The sequence below is a fragment of the Trachypithecus francoisi genome, unplaced genomic scaffold (assembly GCF_009764315.1).
Source record: "Trachypithecus francoisi isolate TF-2019V2 unplaced genomic scaffold, Tfra_2.0 Lachesis_group11, whole genome shotgun sequence".
Taxonomy (NCBI): domain Eukaryota; kingdom Metazoa; phylum Chordata; class Mammalia; order Primates; family Cercopithecidae; genus Trachypithecus; species Trachypithecus francoisi.
In genome coordinates this window covers 23,555,030-23,567,396 of record NW_022681456.1, presented here as the reverse complement: position 1 = coordinate 23,567,396, position 12,367 = coordinate 23,555,030, and the positions used below count along the sequence as shown (strand labels likewise).

Here is a 12,367-nt window from a genome sequence, read left to right as displayed (position 1 = left end):
CCAAGCCTCTTGTGCCTTCTTAGCCCCCTCCCTGGAGAGACTGTACGCAGCCCTGCCACACCTTACACGCCCTCCTCAGGGCCCTTTTGAACTCTCCAACTCTATGGTCAGGGTCTTCTGAGGCCAGGCTGGGACACACCAGCCTTTGTGTGAGCTTGAGCCAGGCCGAGCAGCCAGCAGAGTGGGGAGAGGGTGGTGCAGCCTGGCCGGCCAGGGACAAATGCTCAGAGTGGGAATAGAGGCCCCTTTGTGTGCCTCTCAGAGGGGGAGGGGGTGCTGCCAGCTGCCACCCCGTGTGACTGTGGAGGCCTGAGCCCTCCACAGAGGTTTGGCCGACACCTCCAGGGGACCGGCCAGGGAGCCTGTCATCATCAACTCTGCCTCCTTCTCTCACTATTTTGTGTCTTCCTCTTGTTTCCTGGGGGTCCTTGGCTGCTAGAGGAGCCACAGGCAGCCATTAACATGGATTGCTGTGGGCCTGCTGTGTGCCAGCCCTGAGCCTGGCACTCCACCCACCCTTCACGCTAGGGGCAGTAGTCTCATGTTTCAGAGGAAGACACTGAGGTTCAGGGAGGACGGGTGACTCGCCACGCTGGCATGTGGTCATGGGGTGGGGATGTGGCTGACTCCAAAGCTCTCTCTGTCTGTGGAGTTGCCCTTTGTGTCATGCCCCGGGGGTCCAGGTTTGCAACTCAGGGTGCTCATTCCCCAGGGTGGGCTGGGGGAAGAGCAGAGATAGGTGCTGGGGACAGGGCCTCCAGGTCTACCCCACCACCAAAGTCCTGGGTGGAAACCAGCAGGAAGTCTTCAGGTGTGTCTGTTCCCTGGGTGGACACTGAATGTCCGTCCCGTCCCTCAGTTGTGGCCGGACTCTGGGCTGGTGGCTGCAGGGCGTTCATGAACAAGCCCAGGGCCCTGTTGAGGGCTACCATACCTGTTCAACCTGCTCCGAGCCTCGATCTCCTTAACTGGGAAATGGAAATGAAAGAGAACCCGCCCCAGGGGAACTTGGGGAGGTAGTGCCAGGACCTGGGTAAAGTGCTAAGCTTGGTACCTGAGCACACTCGGCCCGCACACGCGTAGGCTGGGATTTCCCAGCATTCCTGCTGCCTCCTGGGATAGGGAGAATGTGAGCTACAGCAGTGGGTGGCTGGTGGGTGTTGAAGTCCCTCTCAGGAGCATAAGCATGCACCAGGGACTGTCCCACTGGGTCCCTGCCACAGCCCACCTTTACATGTAAACAATGTGAGGATCAGAGCTAAGGTGACTCATCAGGGATCCCAGGGTCCCAAAGAGACCACACGGGGATTGTGGCTTCTGATAAGGCCCAGCCCTTAGTCTCTTCCTAATCCCCACTTAGCCTAGTCGGTAGCAGTCCACTGTAGACACGGAGTCCCTTTTATATGAACCCAGCCCTGTGGGAGAGCAGAGCCACACAGGATGAAGGCCACTTGGCCTCCTGCAACATATTCCAACCACCTGGGATGAGCTTGCACCTGCCAAGCGGTGCCTTCCTCTGTGCCTTTGCTCAGGCTGGGGCATCTGCCAGGTGTACCCTCACCGTCCCTTGCCCCAGCACACACACGTTCACGTACCCACATGTGTGCCTTCTCTGCAGGGCTAAGGGTCTGGTACCTGCTCACCTCCAGAGCCCCACCCAAGCCCTTTTCACCTCTCTCCCACCTCTTCGTGCGCAGTGTGGCACATGGTAGGCATTCGGTGAAGTCGGAACCAAAGATCCAGTCCAGCCCTCAGAGACGTGGTTCCCACCTAGCAGGAGAGACAGACATAAACAGGTCAGTGACAGGGCTACACGTCCAAGGATGGAGTCAAGTGTGGGATGCCCACAGAGCAGGGAGCTCCCTTCTCGTCTCTAAGACTAACCGAACCTCTACTACGCTCCTGAAAACTCTGCCATCTCCTTTCAGTCCTCCCAGGACAAGGCAGTGGAGTTACAGGTGAAAAAAGAGGCACAGCCAGCCAGCTACTGACAGGTCGCATGGCTGCCCAGGGCACCTTGGCCGTTCCAACTCCAAAGCCCCATGCCTTCTCCAGGGTGGAAAACTCAGGTACCTGGGGACCATGCAGGTAACGTGAGGAGCAAAGCCACTGCAGCCACCCTCAGGACACATCAGCCAGGGGTTCCAGCACTGCCAGGTTTGGGATTTTCCCCCAAGAGAACATAGACAATAAGAATTTTAGGTAGAATTCTAGTTGTTATTTTTCTTTTGGACATTGGCAAACACATCACAAGTGTTTTAATGCAGCGAACAGGGCAAAGAGAAAAGGTGTGGGCAGATTTGCGCCCTTTAATGACCCTGTATTGTCTGGGTGAGGGGCATGCTGGGGGGTCTCAGGACGGCTTGCCTTCCCCATCCCCGGCCAGCAAGAGCCCCTGGAACCCAGTGGCATCTCCCCGAGCCCCTCAAGACACCCCCAGCCACCGCCTTCGCTCCCAGAGGCAGGAGGCAGGGCACGAGCCCCACGAGGGCACCACCCAAATAGCTATAATCAGCAGCCTCGCCAAGACTTCAAACTCACCCAATTATCCTGCGAGGGAAAAAAAACACAAAATGAAAACAAATTAACATGTTTGCATAGAAGCCGCTGCAGCAACACACACAGACGCGCGCACGCATGCACATGCTGGCGCATGCCCCAGCAAGGCTGGGAGACGCCGCTGCAACCTCCGCTCCCTAGGCCTGGCACCCACCTGGACCAAAATGCGGGAGCAGGCCTAGCGGCCAGCTTGTCCCCAAACCTAACTGGGCACTGACTCCCTCTACCAGCTTTCAGTTTTTCATCTTTTCAATTTAGTAAACACATTCAATTCATTGTGTGCCAAAATTCCACTGCACCGATCTGTGAGGCAGGTATATTGTGAGCCCCTTTCTACAGATGGGACAGCTGAAACACAGAGAGGTTAGTTGCCCTGCCTGAGACTGCACAGCTAGCACGTAGGGGAGCCAGCTGGGGATTGAACCCAGACAGGCCACGTCCAAAGTCCCTGCCATGACCCACTGCGCCTTCTCTGTGGCTCCTTCTTGCCTGTGGGTGGTGTGCCAAGGCCTCAGTCTGCCTTTGAGGCCCCTCCTAACCCCTCCAGCCTGCGTCCACTCTTCCCTTGCCCACACCACCCAAACAGCCCACTCTTACCCTACAGGCTGGCTCTCCTCAGGCTGAGGGCCTGTTGGTGTGATGATGATTACTATGGAGCCAGGTGAATGTGGATTCAAATCCCTGCTCCACCAGTTTCTTACCAGATGGCTTTGGGCATGTAGCTTTGCTTCTCTGTGCCTCAGCTCCCCCCCTCCCCCCACTAAAATGGGATAACCAAGGAGGTGAGGAAGATTCTGCAGGTGAGTGGTGCCTGCAAGGTAATACCTCTGGCACCTGCCCGGGGGTGGGAGGGTTCCTCCAGCCCACACCATTCATTTAGTGCCACAAGGCCCACCTCATCGGACTCACTGAACCCCTGTTGGTGCCTTTGGGCTCCATGCCAGGCGCCGCACTTGCCCTCGGGACACACAGACAAGGAACTCAGATACTCCTTTTTCTGGGAAGCAGCCTGTCCTTGGAAGGACCTCTTCTCTGGGCCCCCTGAAGCTCTTCTGACCCGGGATTGGGGTTGCGTGGGCATGTGTCTGATCATCTTGGTCGTGTTTGGTTTTTCTCTGGGCTCCTGCAGCCTGGCACACCACAGGTGCTCAGGCAGGGTTTGGTGACTGCACTCGTTGGAGCATCTCCTCTCACTCTCAAGGCACATTTGGGGTCTTGTCCCTGGTATTAAAGGATAAACTGCTGGAAGGAATTGGGGTTTAGGTCCTGGGGTTCAAGGATCCCCGGCCTCCTTCCCTGCTGCTGTGTGACCGCGGGCAAATCGCTTCACCCCTCTGAGCCCGTCACTGTCATCTCCTGGGGTGAGAGCTGGGCGGGCAGTTCACGAGTGCTACACTGCACGTGTTCGTCACCGCTTCATCCTCACGACGGCTGGTGAGGAAAGTGTGGTTTCTACTTCCATGATTCATATGGAGAGACTGAGTCCCCAAGGGACTTGGTGGCTTACTCAAGACCGCCCTGCTAGTGAATAGCAGAGCCAGGGTTCAAACTGAGTTCTGGGTTTTTGCCTTAGCTGAGGTGCTGTTTCGCCCTTCCTAGACACTGTCAGGAGCCAGAGGGGCAGTGCCTTGTGGGTCTGGAGAATGAGGGCTACTAGGATGCTGTGGTGGTGGCGGGAGGGGTAGCTTAACTGGCTGCACGATCACCCCTTTGGCATGCTGGGGAGGTGACCCAGCGCCTATCCCAGGAGCAGCTGGTCCTGTGGGACATTGGGTGCCCACTCGGAATCTAGCCCTCCCACAGCACAGCCATGCCAAGGGCTTTAGAGTCCAGCAGACCTAGTTCGCATCCTGACCCCACTAGGTGCAAATCCTGTTCCTCGCGGAGCCTCTGCCCCTGCTGGAGAATGGGAGGTGTGGATGTATTCACACTCAAGAGAAGGGCTTCCAGCTGCATGTGAGCTGAGGCGTGGCACCTGGCACACAGTTGCTGCTCAGTGAAGCCACCCCCTGCCCAGACCTCCTGCAGGAGAGGCCTCTCCCTTATCCATGGAGCCCTGGAGCCTCCATTACACAGGCTGGCGGTGGGGCTTGTGTTGCCTGGTGGGTGACGCTGGGCCCAGAGGAGGCTCTTGCCCCCTCGCTGCTAGCCCTGCCCCTCTGGTCTCTGAGGCCTGGGTGTTCTGGGTGTGTGGAGGGGTTTGTTGGGTTGAGGTGGCAAACTGCAGGGAAAAGAGGGAGGAGAGACCCTGGAATGTGAACCTGGACCCTGCAGGGAGTGTGGGCAATAAAGGTCCCAGCCCAGCTCTCTGTCTGTTCAGGTGGGATTTATTGAGCATCTACTGGCCTTGGAGCAGAAAGAGACCAGAGGGGGGTCTGTGAGGCCTGAGGCCCGGCCTTCTCACTGCTGTACACCCTGGGCAAGCCACACAGTCTGTGGACACAGCCTTCTCACGCAGGGCTGTGGTCACATCACAGTACGAGGACGTTTGTTACTCGGTGGTTGAGAGTGCAGGTCTAGAGCCCCCCACCAACCCCTGGGGTAGGGCAAGGGCCACGTCCAGTGGTCATCGTGAAGCTGTGTACAACCCCCTCACACCTATGCTTCTGAGGGTCTGAGTGCAGAGGCTGAGGGCCGGGTGGGAGGAGTTTCTTTCCCCCTCATTACAAAAATCATGTTCATCTTTTAGTATTTGGAAATAAGTCTGACAAAGAAAATAAAATTCAGCCGACATCTAACTGCCCAGAACTAACACTTGGTCCCATGTGGGAACATTCTGCCCAGGTGCTGGGCATTCGGGGAGTGTCTGGCCCCAGGAAGGGCCGCTCTGTGCTAAGCCTGTCCTGGGCTACTGGGCGTCACCTGCCCGCCCGCCTGCCCAGCAGCCCATTGTCTGGCATGTGGGGGCGCGGAGCAGCCGTTGTTCTGCGCACATCTGATCCTGTCTTTTCCACATCAGATCATTTGTAACCGTCACCAGGCAATCGGGCCCATTGCTGATTCCATCTCGGCTTTGTGCTGTCACAGCCGTTTTTCTGCACCGGGCTGATTTTGAAAGGAGACCCATCCTCTGGGCCCACTTTTCAGAAGGAGGGGAGGTGGGTGGGGGGAGCTGTGTGTGTGTGTGTGTGTGTGTGTGTGTATGTATGCAGGACACGTTCCCCACACACATGTATATACACACATACACACACACACATTCCACTGCTACATCTCATCACCTAGAGTAGAATTTGGAATAAGGTAGATGGATAAGGGCCTCAGGCCAGGCCCGTCATCCCCACCTCTGTCCCTGACCACCTGCCACAGAGTGCCTACTGTGTGCCCCATCGTGCAGACACAGTAGAACCTGCACTCTGGTGGAAGAGACAGACACTACTCATCAAGATAATTTCAGAGCAGTCATGCCAGCGAAGGAACTGCTGTGGTGACGGGACAGTGGCTGGGGCAGGAGGTTGCCAGCTTGACCAGGTGGTCAAGGAGGGTCTCTCAGACGAGGTGATGTTTGAGCTGAGGTGTGAATGGGAAATGGAGCTGGCATGGAGAGTGGGGGAGGGGTGTGCACTGGGAACAGTGTGGTGTTGCACTCTCCACAGGTGGCATTGAGCGTTTGCAGTGAGGCAAGTCTGAACTGAACTGAGATGTCCTATTGGCGTAAAATCCATCCCAGGTTTCAAAGACTTAGAATAAAAACAAGAACATAAAATATCTCAGGAATTAATTTTAATGTTGATTACACACTGAAGTGATACTATTTTGGATCTATTGGGTGAAATAAAATATATTATTAAATTTAATTTCCTCTGTTACTGCTAGAAAATTTACAAGTACATATGAGGCTCCCGTTATTACATATTTCTGTCAGACAGCAGTGGTGTAGGGTATTTAGGTAGAGGCAAAACCGTAAGTGCAAAGGCCCTAGGGTGGGGCCGGTGTTGGCCTGTGAGAGGACCAGAAAGAAAGCCAGTGTGTCTGAGCAGGATCAGCACGGGACAGGGACAGTGCAGATAGATATTGGGAAAGGGATTCACACAGGTCCTTCAAGGATATTATTAGAAATGCCACGGAAGACTGGCAGAATGGCTCATACCTATAATTCCAGCACTTAGGGAGGCTGGGGTAAGAAGCTTGCTTAAGGCCAGGAATTCGAGACCAGCTTGGGCAACATAACGAGATCCCATGTCTACAAAAAATAATAATGAGCTGGGTGGGGTGGTGCAAGACTGTAGTCCCAGCTGCTTGAGAGGCTGAGGCAGGAGGATCACTTGAGCCCAGGAGTGAGCTGCAGTGAGCCATGATCATGCCACCGTACCCCAGCCTGGGGGACAGGGCAAGACCCCGTCTCTAAAAAAGAAACAAAATGCCACGGAAGTGAGCTCTAAGCAGGAGAGATGTGTGCTACACACAGAAAGGCTTGGTCTGTCTCCCATGGGGTGGAGATTGGTGGCAGGGGGGCAATAGGGCACAGGGATGGGCAGGAATCTGTTGTAGAAGAGTCACTGCCGGGACCTGCTGGTGAATTGGCTTCACCGGATCTGGCTCCGCAGAAAGCTCACTGCTTCCTGTGACTCCTGGATTTCCAAGCCGCTGGGGCTTCCTGTCTCTCCCCCGACCCGTCACCACCTCCCCAGCAGCTGTTCCCTGTCATGTCAGTGCATTTACAATGAGCGCCGGTCTCCTGTCTCCAGGTGGTCAGAGGTTGAAATCCCTTTTGAAAAGTTCTTTTAAAAAAAAGAAAAGAAAAAAAGTGACGCTTGTTCATTGTGGAAAAATTAGAAATACAGAGAAGCACAAAGAAGAAAAAATTCCCCAGAGTTAACCATCAGCCGCTAGGCTGTGACGGGGGAGGGGGTTGAACCCAGGCGGTCTGGCTCCAGCACTTTCTAAATCAGAGTGCCTGTGGCCAGATGACATGGAGGGAGCTCCCTGACCACAGGAGGAGTTAGAGACATGACGCCCCTCTACCCTCACTCACAGAAGAGGTGGAAAGCTGGAGACTAGTCCACATATAGGTGGTGAGTGGCGTTTGACTCTTGGAGATTTAAATAAAACAAATATTGAGAGAGCTCATGAACTCTGGGATGTGGAGTGATGGTGCTGTCATTTGGGCCGAGTGTCCTGTCCTGTTTCCTAACCCCTGCCTCGAAGGCTCCGTTCATTTCTGCCCCAGCCTGACCCCCAGAAGCATCTGCTAATCTTAGCATTGGACTAAAAGCTAAGGCCAGCCCCTGTCTGTCACTTTTGTCCACTCTCCTCCCCTGACCTGGGCCACTCTCATCTTTTAAACACTCTTGGGCCATTCTTGCACACGGGCCCAGTCTTCTTCCTCCCTGTCCCTTGCAACCTGAATCCTCAACCCCGTCTGGCCCAGGCCTACCTCTTCCATGGGACTTTCTTGCCTGCTCCACCAACCAACCAGCCCCATGGCCCTGGACAGCTCCTTTCCCTGTTTCCTTGTGGGTACAACGCCAATCATGTCTTTCTCCCGGTTGTGGCGTAGGTTACGTGAGGTGATGTCTGTAAAGTACTGAGCCCGTGGAGAACACTAAAAATAAAAGCTAGTTCTTATTATTGCTCTTACTATTAGATTTTTCTCCTTCCCTGTTGCCTGCTTTAACCCTGAACTGTGGGTGCAGGGACTAGGGGAATAGGTAGGAGGAAGGTTGGAGATACCGGTTCCCTCCCATCTCCACTGTGGGTCCTTTGCCCGTTGCACACAGTGTTCCATTTTCCGGGATCCCAGTGTCATCTGGTGGCATCCCTCCTTCCCTCTTTTGGTCTCCATTTCCATGTTGTTTCTCCAGAGAGATTCTAGGACCACCTCTAAAAAAAAAAACTGGGTGGGGGGCTTTCGGCTGAGCTCCCAGCCCCATTATGGCATCGTAGTACTGAAGCTGTTCAGTATCGATTCTCAGATCTCCCCACTCCCTCTTTGCTGGAAGGTGACGATGGAGTCTTACTTGACTGACAATTTTAATTAAAGAGCCAAGGCTGGAACTGGGAGAACAGAGGCTCAGCCTGCCCCTGCCCCAAACTTTGCACCTTGGGATCTCTGGCTCTCCGGAAAGAGTAAAACTGCTCCTCAGAGGTCTGTGGCTCTGGGAGAGGGCCAGCCAGGCCTGTTGCCAGTGGCAATGACTGCCCCTCCTCCCAGCACCTTCTCTGAGTCCCTGTCCTGAACCAGCACTAGTGCAGAGGAAACAGATCTCCCTGCCGTGAGGTTGGTGGGGGGTCCCTGCCTGGCCCTGCATAGATGAGGTGCTCTCAGTGACTCACCAGGAGGGTTTGCTCTCCAGCAGCCTGGAGCTCCTTTATGTTCTTTGTTTGCTCCTCTCTCAAGTCTCCATGTGGTGGCCTGTGCAGTCTCTTCTGTGGGATCCTCCCCTTTCGTTGGCTTTTTCCTACTTACCTGTTGATAACAACTGTAAACAGTGCTAACAACGGGTACCACTTAGGCAGCTACCACAAGGACCCTGGCACTTTGTTGTAAGGAATTAACTCCTTTTGCAGATGTGGAAACTGAGGCTCAGAGAGGAGGGAGGGATTTGCCCAAGCTCACAGAGTTAAGGTATAAAGCTCAGACATCCGGATGTGAAGTCGGGGACAGACACTGTCTGAGGCAGCTGGTGTGTCCTTCCATCTTGACCCCCCCACCACCAGGCCAGGTAGGGTGACCCCATCATGGCCACCGCTTGTCTCCCTGCCTTGTGATTACCCCTCTGATGCCTCCCATCCACTCAGGGTCTGTCACTGCCCCAGCATCTAGCACAGGGCCTGGCCTGGCACATAGTTGGTGCTTAATCTGTCATGCCATCCCCAGTGGTTGGAATGCTGACGGAGGCACATCACAGTTGTCAGTTCCCATGGCGACTGACATCACTATGCTCTCAGGCTGTGCCCCACCCCTTTCTCCAGGGCTCCTGCGCCGGGAGCTGGCCGTGGTGCTGACAGGCCCAAGAATGGCCACCCACCCCCAGACCCCAGCCCTGTGTCCCAGTAGGACACTTCCTGAGGCCCGCCCTCTCCCAACTCCCCAGGACAGCCTCTTGCCCATCCTTTGTTCAGGAGACATTTTCCTGAGGACCCCTGTGCTCAGCTATAGCACCTTGAACCCATAGAGGAAGGATCAAGGAGAGCCACATGGGACTCCAGTCATTTGATGATTCATCAAACATTATGCACTTTGTATGTCTTCGAGAAGCCCTCAGGAACCCGGATTCCAATTGAAGGTCGAGTAGAGTTTTAAGGGGTAGAGAGCCAGGAAGAACTGCTCAAAAGCCCTTTCTGGCTCTTGGGATTGCATGGGCAAAAGCCTGCAAGCGTGCCGGTGAGAGGCTTGTGCAGAGGGAAGCCCACCTCAGGATTCTGGCTGCCAGCCAAAACTGGTGCTTGTCACTTTACTTTTTGGTCTCCCCTTTGGCTCAGAACTACCAGCATCTCTGGCTCCAGTGCCCAGCCCAGAACCAGGCACAATGGAGGGGTGTTGGAGCCAGGCAGGGGATTGGCATCTTTGTCCTGGGAACCAAAGAGCCAGGTATGCTCTGTGACCAGATTCGCAGCATTTTAGAGAGCCCCTGGCCTTCTGGGGTGGGGGTGGATACAGTGGTAATCCTGGCAGAAGATGAGGCCTCCTATTCAAGGGGACAGTCCTTCCCCAACCCCCAACCTTAAAAAAAAAAAAAAAAGTAAAAATCCCCTTCTGGTGCTGAGGCCCAAATGGCAGTGGGAAATAATCACTTTTCACAGGCCCCTTATCCACAGCCAAGCCCTGTGCCAGTTTAATCAGCAGTGCCGGTGTGACTTGAAGAATCCCCGGCTTGAGAGATCAGGAGAGGGGTTAAAGAAAATTACCCTCGCCTCCTCCATGCTAATGTAATCTCTAACCAGATCTGCCTAGCCGCAGCTCAAATTGCTTTTTAGATTAACATTTAATTATTAACAGGGTCCCTTGGAAGGCCTCCGGCTCAGAACAGAGGTGGGGGAGGGAGCGGCAGGAGGGAGGTGGGGATGGGCTTCCACTCTGGCTGCCTTGCTGAGACAAGTGGGGTGGGAGAGAGAGGAAGGAGCAAGGGAGAGAGGGGTCAGGAAGGGAGAAAGAAAGCAGGAAGGAGAAGGGAAGCATCAGGACAGGAGGCAGATGGAGCTAGGGACAGGGATGTAGACAGAGGAGAGGAAAGAGACAGACAGTGGATCTTCCTATGGTGGGATCCCCACAGGGAGTTGGGGGAAGCTTGCACCTGGATTCCTGAGGACATTCCTGGGCTGGGCAAGGGTCCCTCCACTCTTCTGGCCAGAAGCAGGTTTACTGCCCCTCGCTATTTAGAGAGGACTGGACTTTCTGGGGCTTTCTTCTTGCTCAGCTCGTAGTGCTGGGGACCCACACAGAGAAGTGACCCATTTAGGGCCACATCGCCAGGGTCTGACCCCAGTATTCCCAATCCAGCATTCATTCTCTTCCCCGGGCCCTGGGCGTCCCACCACCACTTCAGGCTCCTGTCTGCCTTTGGGGCAGGCTGTGTGGCCAGGCAGTGTGAAGAGACTTGAATTACAGCCAAAGGGATGGAGGTGAGAACTCTGAGAGGGCTTCCTCACCACCCACCTATCCTGCCACCACCCCCAGGAAGGCTGCAAGGTCCTGAGGAGTGGCCGGCATCTCATTCACTTTCTGAAAGGAAATTCAGAGTCTGAACCATCTACTCTACTCCTTGCATGAACTGCTGAGTTTTGCCAGCTTCCTATCTTGTCCCTGCTTGAGATTCTAAGTCCCTCAAAGACAAGGGCTACATCTAGAGCCCCTTTGTGTGCCCACAGGTCAGGGACCACCCCACACCTTGCACACAGCTGGATTAAGTTTGAAAAATAAATGGTCGCATCCTCTTATGTCCAAGCTAGATGGCCCTCGTACTATCAGCTGATCCACTCCCCATAAAGGTTCATTTGGGAAGCAGACTCAGAGAGGTGCTGTGACTTCTCCAGGTCACCCAGCCAGTGAGAACCCCAGTTCTCACTGTGCCCCTGCCTGGCAGGTACAACCCAGAGGCCTCTAGGGCCAGCTCTCTTCTCTGAACTAGTCCTGTTGGACACCAGGAAGGTCCTGGCATGACCTTCCCCTCCAGGTCACAGCTAGGCTTTGGCCTTGAAGGGAGCCACAGAAGCCAGGTAGGTAGCTCTAGGGATTGGAGGTGGAGGAGAAGATGGGGGCTCAGAGGGGCGCAGCCCATGGCTTTCCCGGGGTCACAGCCTCAGGGCCCTGCTGTGAAGCCAGGTGTGTCCTCCTATTCTGCCTTGGGATCAGCCCAGCCTGGCAAGGGGCAGACTGCTGACCTGCGGACACATGAGGGAAACTTCCAGATGCTTGCCACATCAGGAAAATGCTGGAGGCAGAGAGAGGTCAAGATCATTCATTTTAGTGGGAGGTCAGTTCTGGCTAGATGTTCCTTTCTGGCAGGACACTGAGTAATTTCCGTCCTCCCAGTACATGGCACAGGGCTGGCACCCAAAAGATGTTTGGGAAGTGTTTGCTGCCTAAATGAATGAATGAGTGGGTAAGAAGCAAGGCCTGGGCGTTACTCATCTCATTGTTGTTCTGCCCAATGCCGGCCTCATGAGTTGCGCTCCTTGAATGTTTATGAGATGAATAAGTGGACTCTGGGAGCCCTTCCCCTCCTCTCACCCCTTGCTTCTGTGATCCCAGCCCCTCCCACAGTAAAATCAAAATGGATTTGGGTCCTGGGGAGAAGTAGACCCTTGCTTCCATCTCTCCTTGCCCAGCTGACTGGGAGCTGAGGGCTGACGGGCGCCCAACCAC

At 54.9% G+C, this 12,367-nt stretch overlaps 1 protein-coding gene across 3 annotated transcripts in view; it reads left to right on the top strand.

The window, feature by feature from the left end:
* FAM222A (family with sequence similarity 222 member A) overlaps positions 1 to 12,367 on the top strand; it is a 58,315-nt gene that overhangs the window by 14,489 nt on the left and 31,459 nt on the right. Inside the window, exon 1 of one of the 3 annotated variants that reach the window (XM_033220683.1) lies at positions 8,819 to 9,788. The exons of the other annotated variants lie outside the window; for them this stretch is intronic. The gene's annotated coding sequence lies outside the window, so the exon portion shown is untranslated. Of the gene's footprint in view, positions 1 to 8,818; positions 9,789 to 12,367 lie in introns of those variants that run through there. 3 annotated transcript variants of the gene reach the window in all.